Source organism: Octopus bimaculoides, chromosome 5 (assembly GCF_046866305.1).
Source record: "Octopus bimaculoides isolate indiv1 chromosome 5, ASM4686630v1, whole genome shotgun sequence".
Lineage (NCBI taxonomy): Eukaryota > Metazoa > Mollusca > Cephalopoda > Octopoda > Octopodidae > Octopus > Octopus bimaculoides.
The window spans coordinates 66,923,651-66,936,458 of NC_142932.1; positions in this window are offsets into that span (position 1 = coordinate 66,923,651).

The following is a 12,808-nucleotide window of genomic DNA, read 5'->3' on the forward strand; positions in this document are numbered from 1 at the left end:
ACACATTAGATAACATGATGCAGCACTGTGATTTAGAAAAAGATGGAATGGTAACAATTGAAACATAATTGACGAACTATTTGATTGATCAAAGCCGACTAAAGGCTAAAGACACAGCATTCTTTCCAGATGATATATATTGGCTATTTACAAATATTCCTCAATTTGTGATTGAGACTGCAGAGAGGCTAAATAGGTCCGAAATAACAACCATATGGAAGTAACAATAAGGAAGAATGTCTGCTGACCTTAGCCATTCCTAGGTTTAGACAACAAAGATCACACATTCTGAAAATATATGCATCTAATGCTATGTATTGTAAATGACACGGACTGAAATGATATGAAGCAGTTAACTCTGCGTCTTTACATCGCATGTTGGACATCAAACAATTCGTGTGTCACTGGAATGATTTAGCGATAGTAGGGGTGACATACACAAGCATAGACAATCACATAAAATATGTAGATAATCATAGTCTTGTTCTGAGTGTTGTGAATATGGTTTAGCTCTAGGTCAAGGCTAACTGGAAAGTGTTGCAGCCATGACCACGTTGTTGTTTAGCCTTAGGCTTCAATTCCTCATATCTCCGAAAGAAACATTCCATCTATGACTATACCACCCTATTTCCACCAATGTACTAAAAACACCATTATCCAATGTAACCTATTTTAAGAGAGTGAGTGTATGATTTAAGAGAGATTAAGATGTTGTTTGTAGCAGATCGAATGACCGCATCGGGGTTTCTTCACTGTATTATGTAAAGGTCTGTAGAGTTAAACTTCCTCTTCACGTGGCACAGACTGTTAAGGGAGTTAGGACAATATTACTTTACAAATGGTAAAAACTGATCTTGGCATATAAAAAATAAAGATAGCAAAATATTAATAAAATCATTGGATGGCATCGGTGGTTTTTTGGTAAACGAGTACAACAATGTCCCCTAGGGGACGACAAGGAGTGTATAATGGAAGTAAAGTCGGACAAATGTGTAATACAAGATCTCCACATCCAGAACTTGCTAATTAGAATGTCACTTGAAACAACAACGACGACGACAACAACAGTAACTACAGCAGAAATAAAAACAACAACAATAGCAACCGTAGTACGAACAACAATAAATAATGACTTAAGAAGAAATAGTTTTAAATAGTCATTAAAGGAATCTGGAATCTTGCACTGCTTCACCAAATCCATTTAACTAGAAAAGTTAAATGAATATCTTAAAGAACAATTTTGAGACTTAATCAGAGGAGGAAGACTGGCACTATTATTGGTGGAATATAAGGGAACTGTAGTAGGTATCAGCTCATCAGACTCACTAATTAAGTAGAAAAAAAGCAATGCCAGAAAAAGTAAGATAGTAAGAGGTAAAAACAAAGGAATTTTAAATGAAGAACTTTAAACAGGAAGCTAAACGTTGAAGAGGAAGGTAAGGAGGAAGTTAAGTAATTGATTTAGGAGAGACGAAAAACAAAGTCAACTGCGGCAGAAATTGAACTGAAAACGTGAAGGGACGCATCTAAATAACACAAATTATTTTCTCCAATGCACTTCTGATTTAATTTAAGCAAATTAAATAAATGTTTCATCAACAAAAAATGTAATATTTCATATTTTGTATAAAAACATACACACACAAATACGTAAATGCCAACATATATATGTGTGTGCTTATATGTATGTGCGTACTTATTATTTGTTTTACATGATCGAACGCATGTGTCATCCCTGCAAGTAAGTTTTGAACTTTATGCCTTCTGACGCGACTCTATCTCTGTATCTTTTTCCCCCTCTCGTTCTTCCTTCTGTTACTACTATATATCTCTCTTTCCACCTCTCGTTCTTCTTTCTGTTACTACTATATCTCTCTCTTCTTCTTTTTCTCTCGTTGCTCACCTATTTTCTACTTCCTCCCATTTTTTATCCCTCTACCACTCTTTCTCCTTACCCTCGCTGGTCACATATGTCCAGGTACTAATTCTTTTCTTCCTTGGCTATCGCCAAGCAAACATACGGACCTACCTCGTCGCGCTTCCTTCCAGTTCGTTGCTTCACAGCGTTCAATATACACATAATTTTCACGTCTGGCCGTATAGCCTTTTCCGTTTGTTTTCCTATCTTGTTTTCTGTCCGCCACTACATTCCTCAATGGTACAAATTTAATTTGTCGTCCATGAGAAGAGTCATTTTAACGATGCGTCCTGCCCTAACTCTTCGAAACGCCTGTGTTAGAATGGTGGCAGCTGATGAAGGAAAATGTTCTCTATGTGGCCTGTGTGTTTTCTGTACTCTGGTTATTATTATTTTTTTGTCTACGTTTTGTTTGCAACGTCCTGTACCCAGATATGCACCTATATATACAGGTAGATGCAGGTATGCACATACTTGTACGTATATATGCATATACTCATTTATTATTTGTTTTATATATATATATATATATATATATATATATATATATATATATATATATATAAATATATATATATAATTGCAGCGTGGAAGGTGTTTATAAGCCATTTAAAATAACACACAAAATCCGTTAGATTCACTTCAACATTTAAATTTAATTTGTCAAAATATTTTCGTCGCTTTGAGACCGCGACCTGTTCACTGACAAAATTCTGTGCTGCATCACAGGGAATTGTTTTCGTTCCAGCACACGATCTCAGATCAGGTAACTTGCTATGCAAGTACATCTCCGTAATATATATATATATACATATATATATATATATATATATATATATATATATATATATATATATATATATATATATATATATATATATATATATATATATATCAGCAAGACAAAAGATGGAACAAGAACGTAACAGGCGACAACAAAACATTCGGACAGTTAGACGATACAAAAAAGGACAGGAAAAAAGAAGAACGGATCATTCGGAGCTTTTGATCTTCAGTCGAGTACCATATCGTCTTTGCAGTTTCGGTCCGTTATATCAGGATTGAATAACAAACGGAAAATATGACCTACCTATTTATATAATTGAAAAAACGTGGAGTAAGTAAACAAACAATTATATGCTAAATACACAAACGGATAGAAAACACAGAATGTCACCAATTCTTCATCAGTCATCGGCCAGAGGTTCAAGCGCAATTTCCGCCATTATCGATAATATTGCTTCCACCCTTGAGGTACTGACAAGAAACTTGCCGAGAATGGGACGTAAGCATAACAAAACGAAACGGGCTCGAGACGAGACCGTTAGTGGACGGGCGGGGTCAAAACAATAAACAGAATAAAGGCTGAGGGCCACACGAAGACAACAATTAATAATAGTAATACATATACAACGTAAAGCCTTGGGACTGCAAGACAAGGCAAAAATGGGTAATGCGAAGTGAAAATAGGGGTGAGGTGGGAGTAGAGCGAGGAGCTCAGAAAATCGTGTCCAGTATGGTTGAAGGCAACGCGAAAAAGAATGACACCGCTTTAAGTCGTCAGGAGTCACGTAACAGTGGGAAGAGGTTAACAGAGAAAGACACAGAGAGAAGGAGAGAGAGAGAGAGAGAGGAACTTAAGAGAAGCAAAGAGAGGGAGAGAGAGAGAAAGGAAATTAAGAGAAGCAAAGGGAGAGAGAGACAGTAGGGGACAGAGGGAGATAAATAGATAGATAGATACACATACATGCACACAAACATACGTACATACATATATGCATACATACATGTGCATACTCACACACACGCACACATATAATATACATAGATAGATATGTTGCTAGATACATAGATATATAGAATTAATAAATGAAATGAAGAAAGTTTCAATAATGCAAAGAAAAACCTTTATATATTTCGGGCGCATAGGCAAACAGTATGCATGTGTGTGTTGTTCCAAAAGGAGACGGCTTACTACGACTAATCCTGGAACCTTACAAAACCCAAATATGTTTGCCTATTAAGGGTAGATATCTTCCCTAAGTTGTAGCCTATAGTCCCTACGGTCGTATATTTAGGAGTAGGTCAATTCAAGCACATTAAATCAAACTAAAGGAAAAAGGTGAATTATTAAGGTATAGGGGTTTAACTGCAAAGTTCTTAACTTTTAAAGGAAATATTTCTGCAGAATTAAGAGTTATTTGTATAAATTATAAAGTATTAGTTAGATGAATGCTTTGTTTGTATTTTATTTCCTTAATTTCAACTTTGTTTCTTGTATCCATTTTGTGGAGGACTGACACAATCGTTAGAACCGTCTTGGGGTATTTGTTCCCGCTCCTTACGTCTTGAGTTCAAATCACGTTTGCCGTTCAACCCTTCGGGGTCTATAAAGTACAGTATCAGTATGATATTAGGGTCAATTTATTCGAATAATACCTCCCAGTTAAAATTACTGGCCTTGTGACTAAATTTATGGCAGTTAGTGTGATTGTAATTAGGCAGTGCAGCTTTTTGCTTACTTGCTCACACAAAAGGAAATAAATAGTTGCCCCCTTTCAATAAATGAAAATTTGTGATGAAGATCTTAGCTTTAAGTACATCAATAAAACATTGATAGAATAATAGGCATTTTATGAAAAAACAACAAATAGAAGCCAAGAAAGTAGGTCAGCAACCAGTAAAATCTGGGTTCAGTAGAAAAACATTTTAAGCGATAAGAGAAGGCTCATAAAGCTATCTTCTAGTAATAGGAAGTAGACCATTATTTTATTATCGAAGAATTCCACTACAAACAATAGAACAGGAGAAATATATATCTAGACACACCATTAATAGAGTCGGGAATTTGTTGGCGTGCTTAATCATAAAAGCCACATTTATCAAAAACGAAATCTTGGTAGGAGGTACTTCTCCAACTGTACTAAAGAAAGAATCCTCAGTTTGTTTTAGAGTGCTATTTCTATGAATGAAACGATGTACTCTGCTCATTTCTTCCTTTTCTTAAAGGAAAATGAGACTGCAACTTCGAAACATTACTTACACTTACTTTTCTTTATTATAGCATCAAAGTTGATTGCATATGTATTGTGCTTCTTCACTCGATAGATATTTCTAGTTGAGCATTCAAACCATTTTTATGACCCATAATCGAGATCAACAACAAAATTTCCGGAAAAATAAAAAAATTACAGCATCATTTCTGTAATTTTACTGTTACCTGTTAGGTCAAGCTGTGGACCGACTGCCTGTGTTTGATGTTTTATTATTTACTAACCGCTAAAGTTACTCACACATGCGTTCCAACTTCTAGCTCTCAGGTGTCTTCTTTCCATTTTCCACCTTTTCTAATGCTCCTATCATGGCCACTATTCCTTTTGGCTGGCTCTGTTCATACCACACCCACATAGACATTCTTTTCCTACTCATCTCTCCTCCTCCCATCATCCAGAACTCTAGGCGTCATGCTAATCCCGACACCCAGTCCTTTTTCCCCTGAACGTCGAACCTGTGGAATCCCTTCCCTGCACTTCTTTCCTGCGGGTATCACACACACACACACACACACACACACACACACACACACACACACACACACACACACACACACACACACACAATAAGTACTAGGCTTACAAAGAGTTAGTCCTGGGGTCGATATGTTCGACTAAAGATGGTGCTTCAGCATAGCCGCAGTCAAATGACTGAAACAAGTAAATGAAATAAATGAATGCATATATTTCGTTTTGGGGTTTGGTTTGCAAGATTCTTTATGCGAGTTCGTGTGTTGAAGCATATTCTGTTGTGTCTGGGGAGAGTCATTCTCTTTTATTGCCTTATTTAACACACTCACCGGTAAAGTTTCCATTCATTTACTTATTTATTTTTCCAAAATTTTCGTTGCATCTTGCAACCTTTTCAATAGTTGTTAACTGTCCGTTATCCGAGCTGCGTTCTTTTTGTTTGTTTGTGCGCATGTATGTGGGCCACTGTGTGTGCGCATACACATGTATGTATGCATGCATGTAAGTGTATGCGTGTTTGTGTGGGTATGTGTCCTTGTGTGAAGTGAAGTGTGTGTGTGTATGGTCATGTGTTTCAGTCTTCATTTGTGTATGTGTGTGTATGTGTGCTTGTCTGTTCATATTACCTATGTACCTCTCCGTCAGTATGTCTCTCTGTTTACTTTCATATCCATTTGCCTACATACATGTGCATATAGATATACATACATACATATATATATATATATATATATATATATATATATATATATATATATATATATATATATATATATATATATATATATATATATATATATATATATATATATATATACACATACATACATCTATATAACAGCCCACTGACTATTCTACCTGTATATAAATATAAACTGTAGGTATGGTATATGACTATCTACTACGTATATTTCCTATTTAGTACTGGCGATGTTTCATTTATGAGGACTACTTCTGTATTTGTTTGAAGGCTGGATCCTTCGGGTGCTTGGATAAAATTCTCTGGATATGATCAGAAAGATAGGCTTCGCGTATACAGGGGTGCTAGAAAGAAGTTAGATAACATTTTATGCAATAAAACCAATGGTACCTGCTCTAGATATAGAAGCAAAAATTGGAATAGGATACAAAGGGCTTGTGACAAAGCAAACAGGGTGAACACGTGGTATAAAACCAACAAATATGAAGGAGTAATGTTTGTAGAGGCCACAGCCCATGGAGAAGTAGCCCATAGATTTAGGAAAACTCTGAAGGAGACCAAACTCAACATTATGATTGTTGAAAAGTCAGGGGACTTCAGCAGATCACAATTATGTAGGACGTACCCCTTTGAGAATACCATATGCACCAATGATAACTGCATGGTATGTAGGATTAGCCCTGGCATTAACTGTAGAAATAGAGATGTAATCTACAGCATAAGATGAATAGGTGATTGTAAAAGGCATCTAGGAGCATTGCGGAAAGAGTAAATGAACATTTGAGACAATTTGATGGCAAAAAAAAAGCAGTCCTCCATACTCTCTCAACATGCCAAGGACCAACAGCCCACTAACTATTCTACCTGTATATAAACTGTGGGTACGGAGGTATGATTACCTACTACGTATATTTCCTATTTAGTACTGGGGGTGTTTCATTTATGAGGACGTACTACTACGTACTTCATTTATGAGGACGTTTTTGTCTTAGGGTTGGGTTTCATGGTTGCTTGGATAAAATGAGATGTCAAGTTGACCCAGGTTGCCTCCATGCTGGTCCCTGGCATGTTGGTAGAATACGGAGGACTGTTTTTGTCGTCATATTGTCTCAAATGTTCATTTAGTCTTTAAGCAATGCTCCTAGATGTCTCCTTTATGTATGTCATGTTCATGACGTTACAAGAACCTTCTATGCATCTTATGCTGTAGACTACATTTCTAGTTCTACAGTTAATGCCAGGGCTAATCCTACATACCATGCAGTTATCATTGGGTCGTATGTTATTCTCGAAGGGGTACGTCCTACATAGTTGAGATCTAATGGAGTTCCCTGGCTTTTCAACAATCTTAATGTTGAGTTTGGACTCCTTCAGAGCTTTTCTAAACCTACGCGCTAGTTCTCCATGGGCTGTGGCCTCTACAAACATCACTCCTTGATATCTATCGGTTTTATACTACGTGTTCGCTTTGTTGGCTTTGTCACAAATTCTTTGTATCCTATTCCATTCTTTGTTTCTATATCTAGGGCAGGTACCACTGGTTTCATTACATATAATGTTATCTAACTTCTTTCCAGCACTCCTGCATACTCGAACCCTATCTTTCTGATCATATCCAGAGAATTGCATGCGGTGCATGAAATCCTGTAAATTTTTCTTCCTTTCATAGGCTTTGCATAGTGGGGACACGTTGTTCATTATCCTAAGTCTGCTGTATGTTCATTTTCATGTTGTGTGACAAAGCTGAGTTCATGTGAACAACATATTTCGAAGCTATGGGTTTCCTATAATAGGAGTGGAAGAGCTGCACTCTGTTGTTAACAGTCTCTAACCAAAGTTCAGTATCAAGGACGGGGAGTCTATCGTTCGGGTGCCTAGTGGGGTAATCTACAGTTACCTTGATACCTTGGTGGATAGAGTTAGCTACTTGCTTGATGCTCTCCATTATGTTCATCTCAGTTTCTACACTACCGTTATTAGAGTTGGTCTTAACTAGGATATTAATGTCGTCTACACATCTACTTTAAAGTAGAGGAGTTGAGGACTGTTCTGCTAAGAATTGCTTAAGCTTTCTGTCCCACCAGGCCATGAAGAGGCCGGCCACATCTCCAGCTACACCGACCCCAATGGCTGCACCTTGAAACTGCATGTATAGTTTCTTGTTGAACTTTACTATGTGGTTCTTCAAGGTGGTTCTTACGCTAGCCCCTATTGCATGTGCAATCATTCCTTTCACCTGATTGTTGTTCTCAGGGTCTTGGGTGGGTACGGTCCGGCCACTCCAGCGCTCTGCGGTGCTTTTCTTCACTGCTGAGGTGATGGTGGGTGGCCTTCCTCTCTGTGACCTGGTGGGGCAGAATCTACTGAGGTCATGGTCGTCTAAATAGTCACTGTCGTAGTTTAGTCTAAGGAAGGGGCTTAGTCTCCTCGAGTCGACTTCATGGAACTCTACTTCACTCTCACAGATTATCTCAATGCATTTCTCCACAGCAAAATTCCCTGTTTCTAATTCGCTGTTTCATTTTTTGTAGGCCTTTGGCAACAGATGAACTGAGTTGGTGGGTCCCCTCCTCATTATGTTTTTTAGTGGTTTTGTTGTACTGGTCTAAGGTGTGTCGGAATCTGTTTCTAGCTAAGGAGATCTTTGCCTCTGTTTCACTGCCAATTTGGGGTGGTATACATACCCTTTTGTTGAAAGGTAAGTCTGTGGGGTAGATTCTCGTCATGTCATAAGATCTGTTGTTAGGGTTATAGAAGATAGAGTGTTATTATCGTTTTGGTTGTTGTTGTTATAGTTGCTGGCATTGTTGTTGCTATTGGTGGTGGTGGTGGTGATGGTGGTGGTTTTAGTGATTGTGTTGTGCCCACTGTTGTTGTTATTGTTGTGGGTGGTGTTGGTATTGGTGTTGATGTGGGTGGTGTTGTTGGTAGTGGTGTGGATGTCATAATTGTTTGAGTGGGGAATGTTTTGGTTATCATTGTTGATATTGTTATTGCCACTATTGTTGTTGTCATCAACATCGCTATTGTTATTGTTGTTCTTTAGTCTTGCATACATTGTTATTATAGGAATGTAATCCTTCTTAGACATGTTTCCAAGTTGCAAGAGGTTTAAAAACAGATAAAAGTAGGGGTAGGACACAATAAGTAAATTTTACTGCATTTTTAACTTTGAAGAAACATTTTTTTACAAATGTTCACTACCTTGTAAAAACTATATCAGCTAAGCAAATGACCTTCTCTAAATATATTGAAACACTATAACATGTTCTGAACACTATTTCAGAAAACTATCTCTGTTGTCTTTGGAGAAAACCAAAGACATATTTAGGTGGGAAAAATTAGACACCATGAAGATCAAAAGTGCCACAATTAAAATAGCAAGGAAAAATGAAAGAGAATTATGGAAAAATGGCACAGGATGTGAAATTAACGAAGCTCAAGTAAATTTGAAATTTCAACATAAGCTATTCTTTATAGCTTCTTCACGATCTGCTGGAGTGGATCTCTTCCCAGTATATTTATTCACTGCATCGTTAAAGAGAAGACATTACTGAAATTTGTTATTGCAACATTTGCCCAACTTTAGACATCATTTTTTTGAAAACTGGAAATTATAAAATTAGACAGAAAAGAATTTTGATAGTTAAACATAAAAATTTATCCAGATATTTTATTAAAAACCTCAATTACAATCGGCTCAAAGTTGAAGGAAATTTCCTGAAAAATGTACCTGTCACCTGACCATTTATCAAATTCTCTCCACTTCAAAAGTAACAACTATGCTGATCAACTCTTTACTTCCAGAGATGATTCAACAGTTCAAAATGATGATGCAATATTTGCAATGTAATGGTTTCAAATAGGTAGGGAGAAGATAACAAGAACGCAGAAATTATTCATTTTGCGCCATACTAAGTACATTGAATTTCGTTAACCCATATGTATATACATAAGTGTGCAAGAGCTACAGATTCGCTACAGTTTTCCTTTGGGGTATTGGGAGGTGAATATAGATAACTTCAGGGTCGATTACACTGGTCAACAAACTTAAATGTGCTATACTCATTATGAATGCAAGCCAACGTTTTAGACTAATTTCCATGCTGATTTCAAAATTTCTTTCCATTTCTATGCAGCACCTATCAGTTTTTCAGTAGATAATGCAAATATTTACATATTTGTATATATGAAATAATTAACGTAATAAATAAGGACATATTTTTAGAAAGTAAATGAGTTTATTCAGTTAAAAATCATCACTATCATTCTACAAAGAGTGAATACACAAAAAATGGGTCAGACAAAACAGACAGAGTTAGGACAACAGAGTTAGAAACTTTGTGATTTGGATTTCCTGCGGTATTCCTGATCTGGTTGATCACGGTAAAGTGTCCAGCAGTAGTCAGCCAGCATACTGTCATTCGAGAAGTCTTCCAGAAGCCTAGGTACCGTTTCTCCATAGCACTAATGTCCATGTTCATCAGACACTGCTCCAAGGTTTTCTGCGAGGAAATCCAGATAGGAGTCCAAGAAGTGAACTTTCAGTGACATGCGACAACTCATCGCTGAGTAACATTTCAGAAGATTCTTGATGCCATCCTTGTAGTCCATTACCTTCTTGTTGCCAAAGAAATTCTCACAGATCCAATTGAAAGTATTCCAGGCAGGCAGTTCCAGTTCGTCCAGTATTGTCTTGAAGTTGACATCTTTGAGTACTTCTCTAATTCGGGGTCCGACAAAGATACCCTCTTTTAACTTTGCCTCTGTGAGTTTGGGAAACTTGTCTACAATATACTCAAATCCTCTGGCATTTCTCTTCCCTAGTGTCTTTACAAACTGTTTCATCAGTCCAATCCTTATATGCAAAGGAGGCAATAGGACATTACATGGATCTAAAAGAGGTGTATTCTTGACGCTAGACAGTCCTGGCTGGTATGATGTTCTTGTCTGCCAGTTCGATCCCGAATAATGTCTGTCAGTTGTCCGACTATCCCATAGACACAAAAAACAAGAGTATTTTGTGAAACCGGACTGCATTCCCATTAACATTCCAATGACTTTTAAATCTCCACACATTTTCCATTAGCATCTTTCTTAGGCAATGACATGAAGTAAAAGTTCCATATTCTCATATGATTCATGAAGATGAACGGAGCATGCAAAAGCAAAGCAGGGCTTCAACAGAAAAACACGTTTTTAGAACCACATTTCTCTGCCGAAAATAAGTTATACCAACACCGTGCTCTAGCAGATACTTCTCCTTCAGTCTTGATAGCAACAGTTCTGCTTTATCTTTTGAGATGGATAGGTCCCTGACAAGGTCATTTAGTTCAGTTTGGGAAAATTTCTGAGGTTCAAAGCTATCATCAGCCACGTAATCTTCTTCAGCAGCACTATCGTGAGAGTCAACATCATCAATACCATCATCTGGTGGAACTGGAATTGGCAGATATCCATTGTGAGGCACAGGTCTCATTGCAGAATCCAAATTGGGATACACAATTTTTTTGCTTATTCTTCATAGAAAATTCTGTGATATTTATTTTGCAAAAATAACTAATTAAAATGGTCTTTCGGTCCCTCTATATCATTGGAATGGCAAAAGGCATGGACTTCTTCTTAATGAACCAGTCACGTAAGCCATTTGAGCAAGTTGAGCAGATAAAATTTCGTGCCTATAGCTTGTCCTGATCCCCAAGAGGACAGTCAAAACATAGCTTATAAATCTTTTTGATCTCAGGTGTTATTGTACGTTTTTGAGCTTTCACAATAAATTTTCCGAAAACATAACAAAACACACCAGGACAATTTCTACACTGTCTTGACAATGTTAACACTCTAAAACAAGTAAGGAAATAGATACAAATGGTTATATTTATATTGAATTTGAGATGATGAAATATTTCATCAGGCCAATCATGAATGGACAATTTGAGATATTGAAATACCTTTTTCATCAGACAAAACTTGATTGGTTGATTTAAGATGATGAAATATTGCATCTGAACTATGCAGCAATGAATAATGTAGTTTATTTTTAAAGGTATGTTTCCATGATGTAAATGAAATACATGCATACACGTCATCAGTTGGAAGTTCTATATAAAGCATGAGCTAAAACCAAACAAATTTCTCATCTTGAAAACTGTACGTGATGCCAAAAACTAATTGTATATTTGAAATCGGCATTGAGAACTACACTAAGTACACCTTGACATATGCTTGATAAGAAATACTTGTTGACCAATGTTATAAGTAAATATGATAAATGAATATGAGTGGAATCGATTAATCTTGTTACGTATGATTCCACGGAATGATTCTTCATTTGCTTATTAATATATTTCCTAATAGAACAAAATATGCAGATGATTTATTCAGACGTTGTTAACTGAAAACGCACGTAGCATAATTAAATAATCGATTTCATACATATTCATTTATAATAATATTTTACTCTGCGACAAATCTGCAGAATCTTGTTACATATACTGGATTTACAGAAAGTGTAATATCATGTATTAACTAGTTGATATTACATTATTTGTTTAATTGATTGGTTGATGGATGGAGAGTATTGTTGGTATTTCTTTAGAGTACTCTGCTTGCCAAATACTCGAGTAAATCATCAAAACCCATATTTCATAGTTTGTTGGTAAGGAG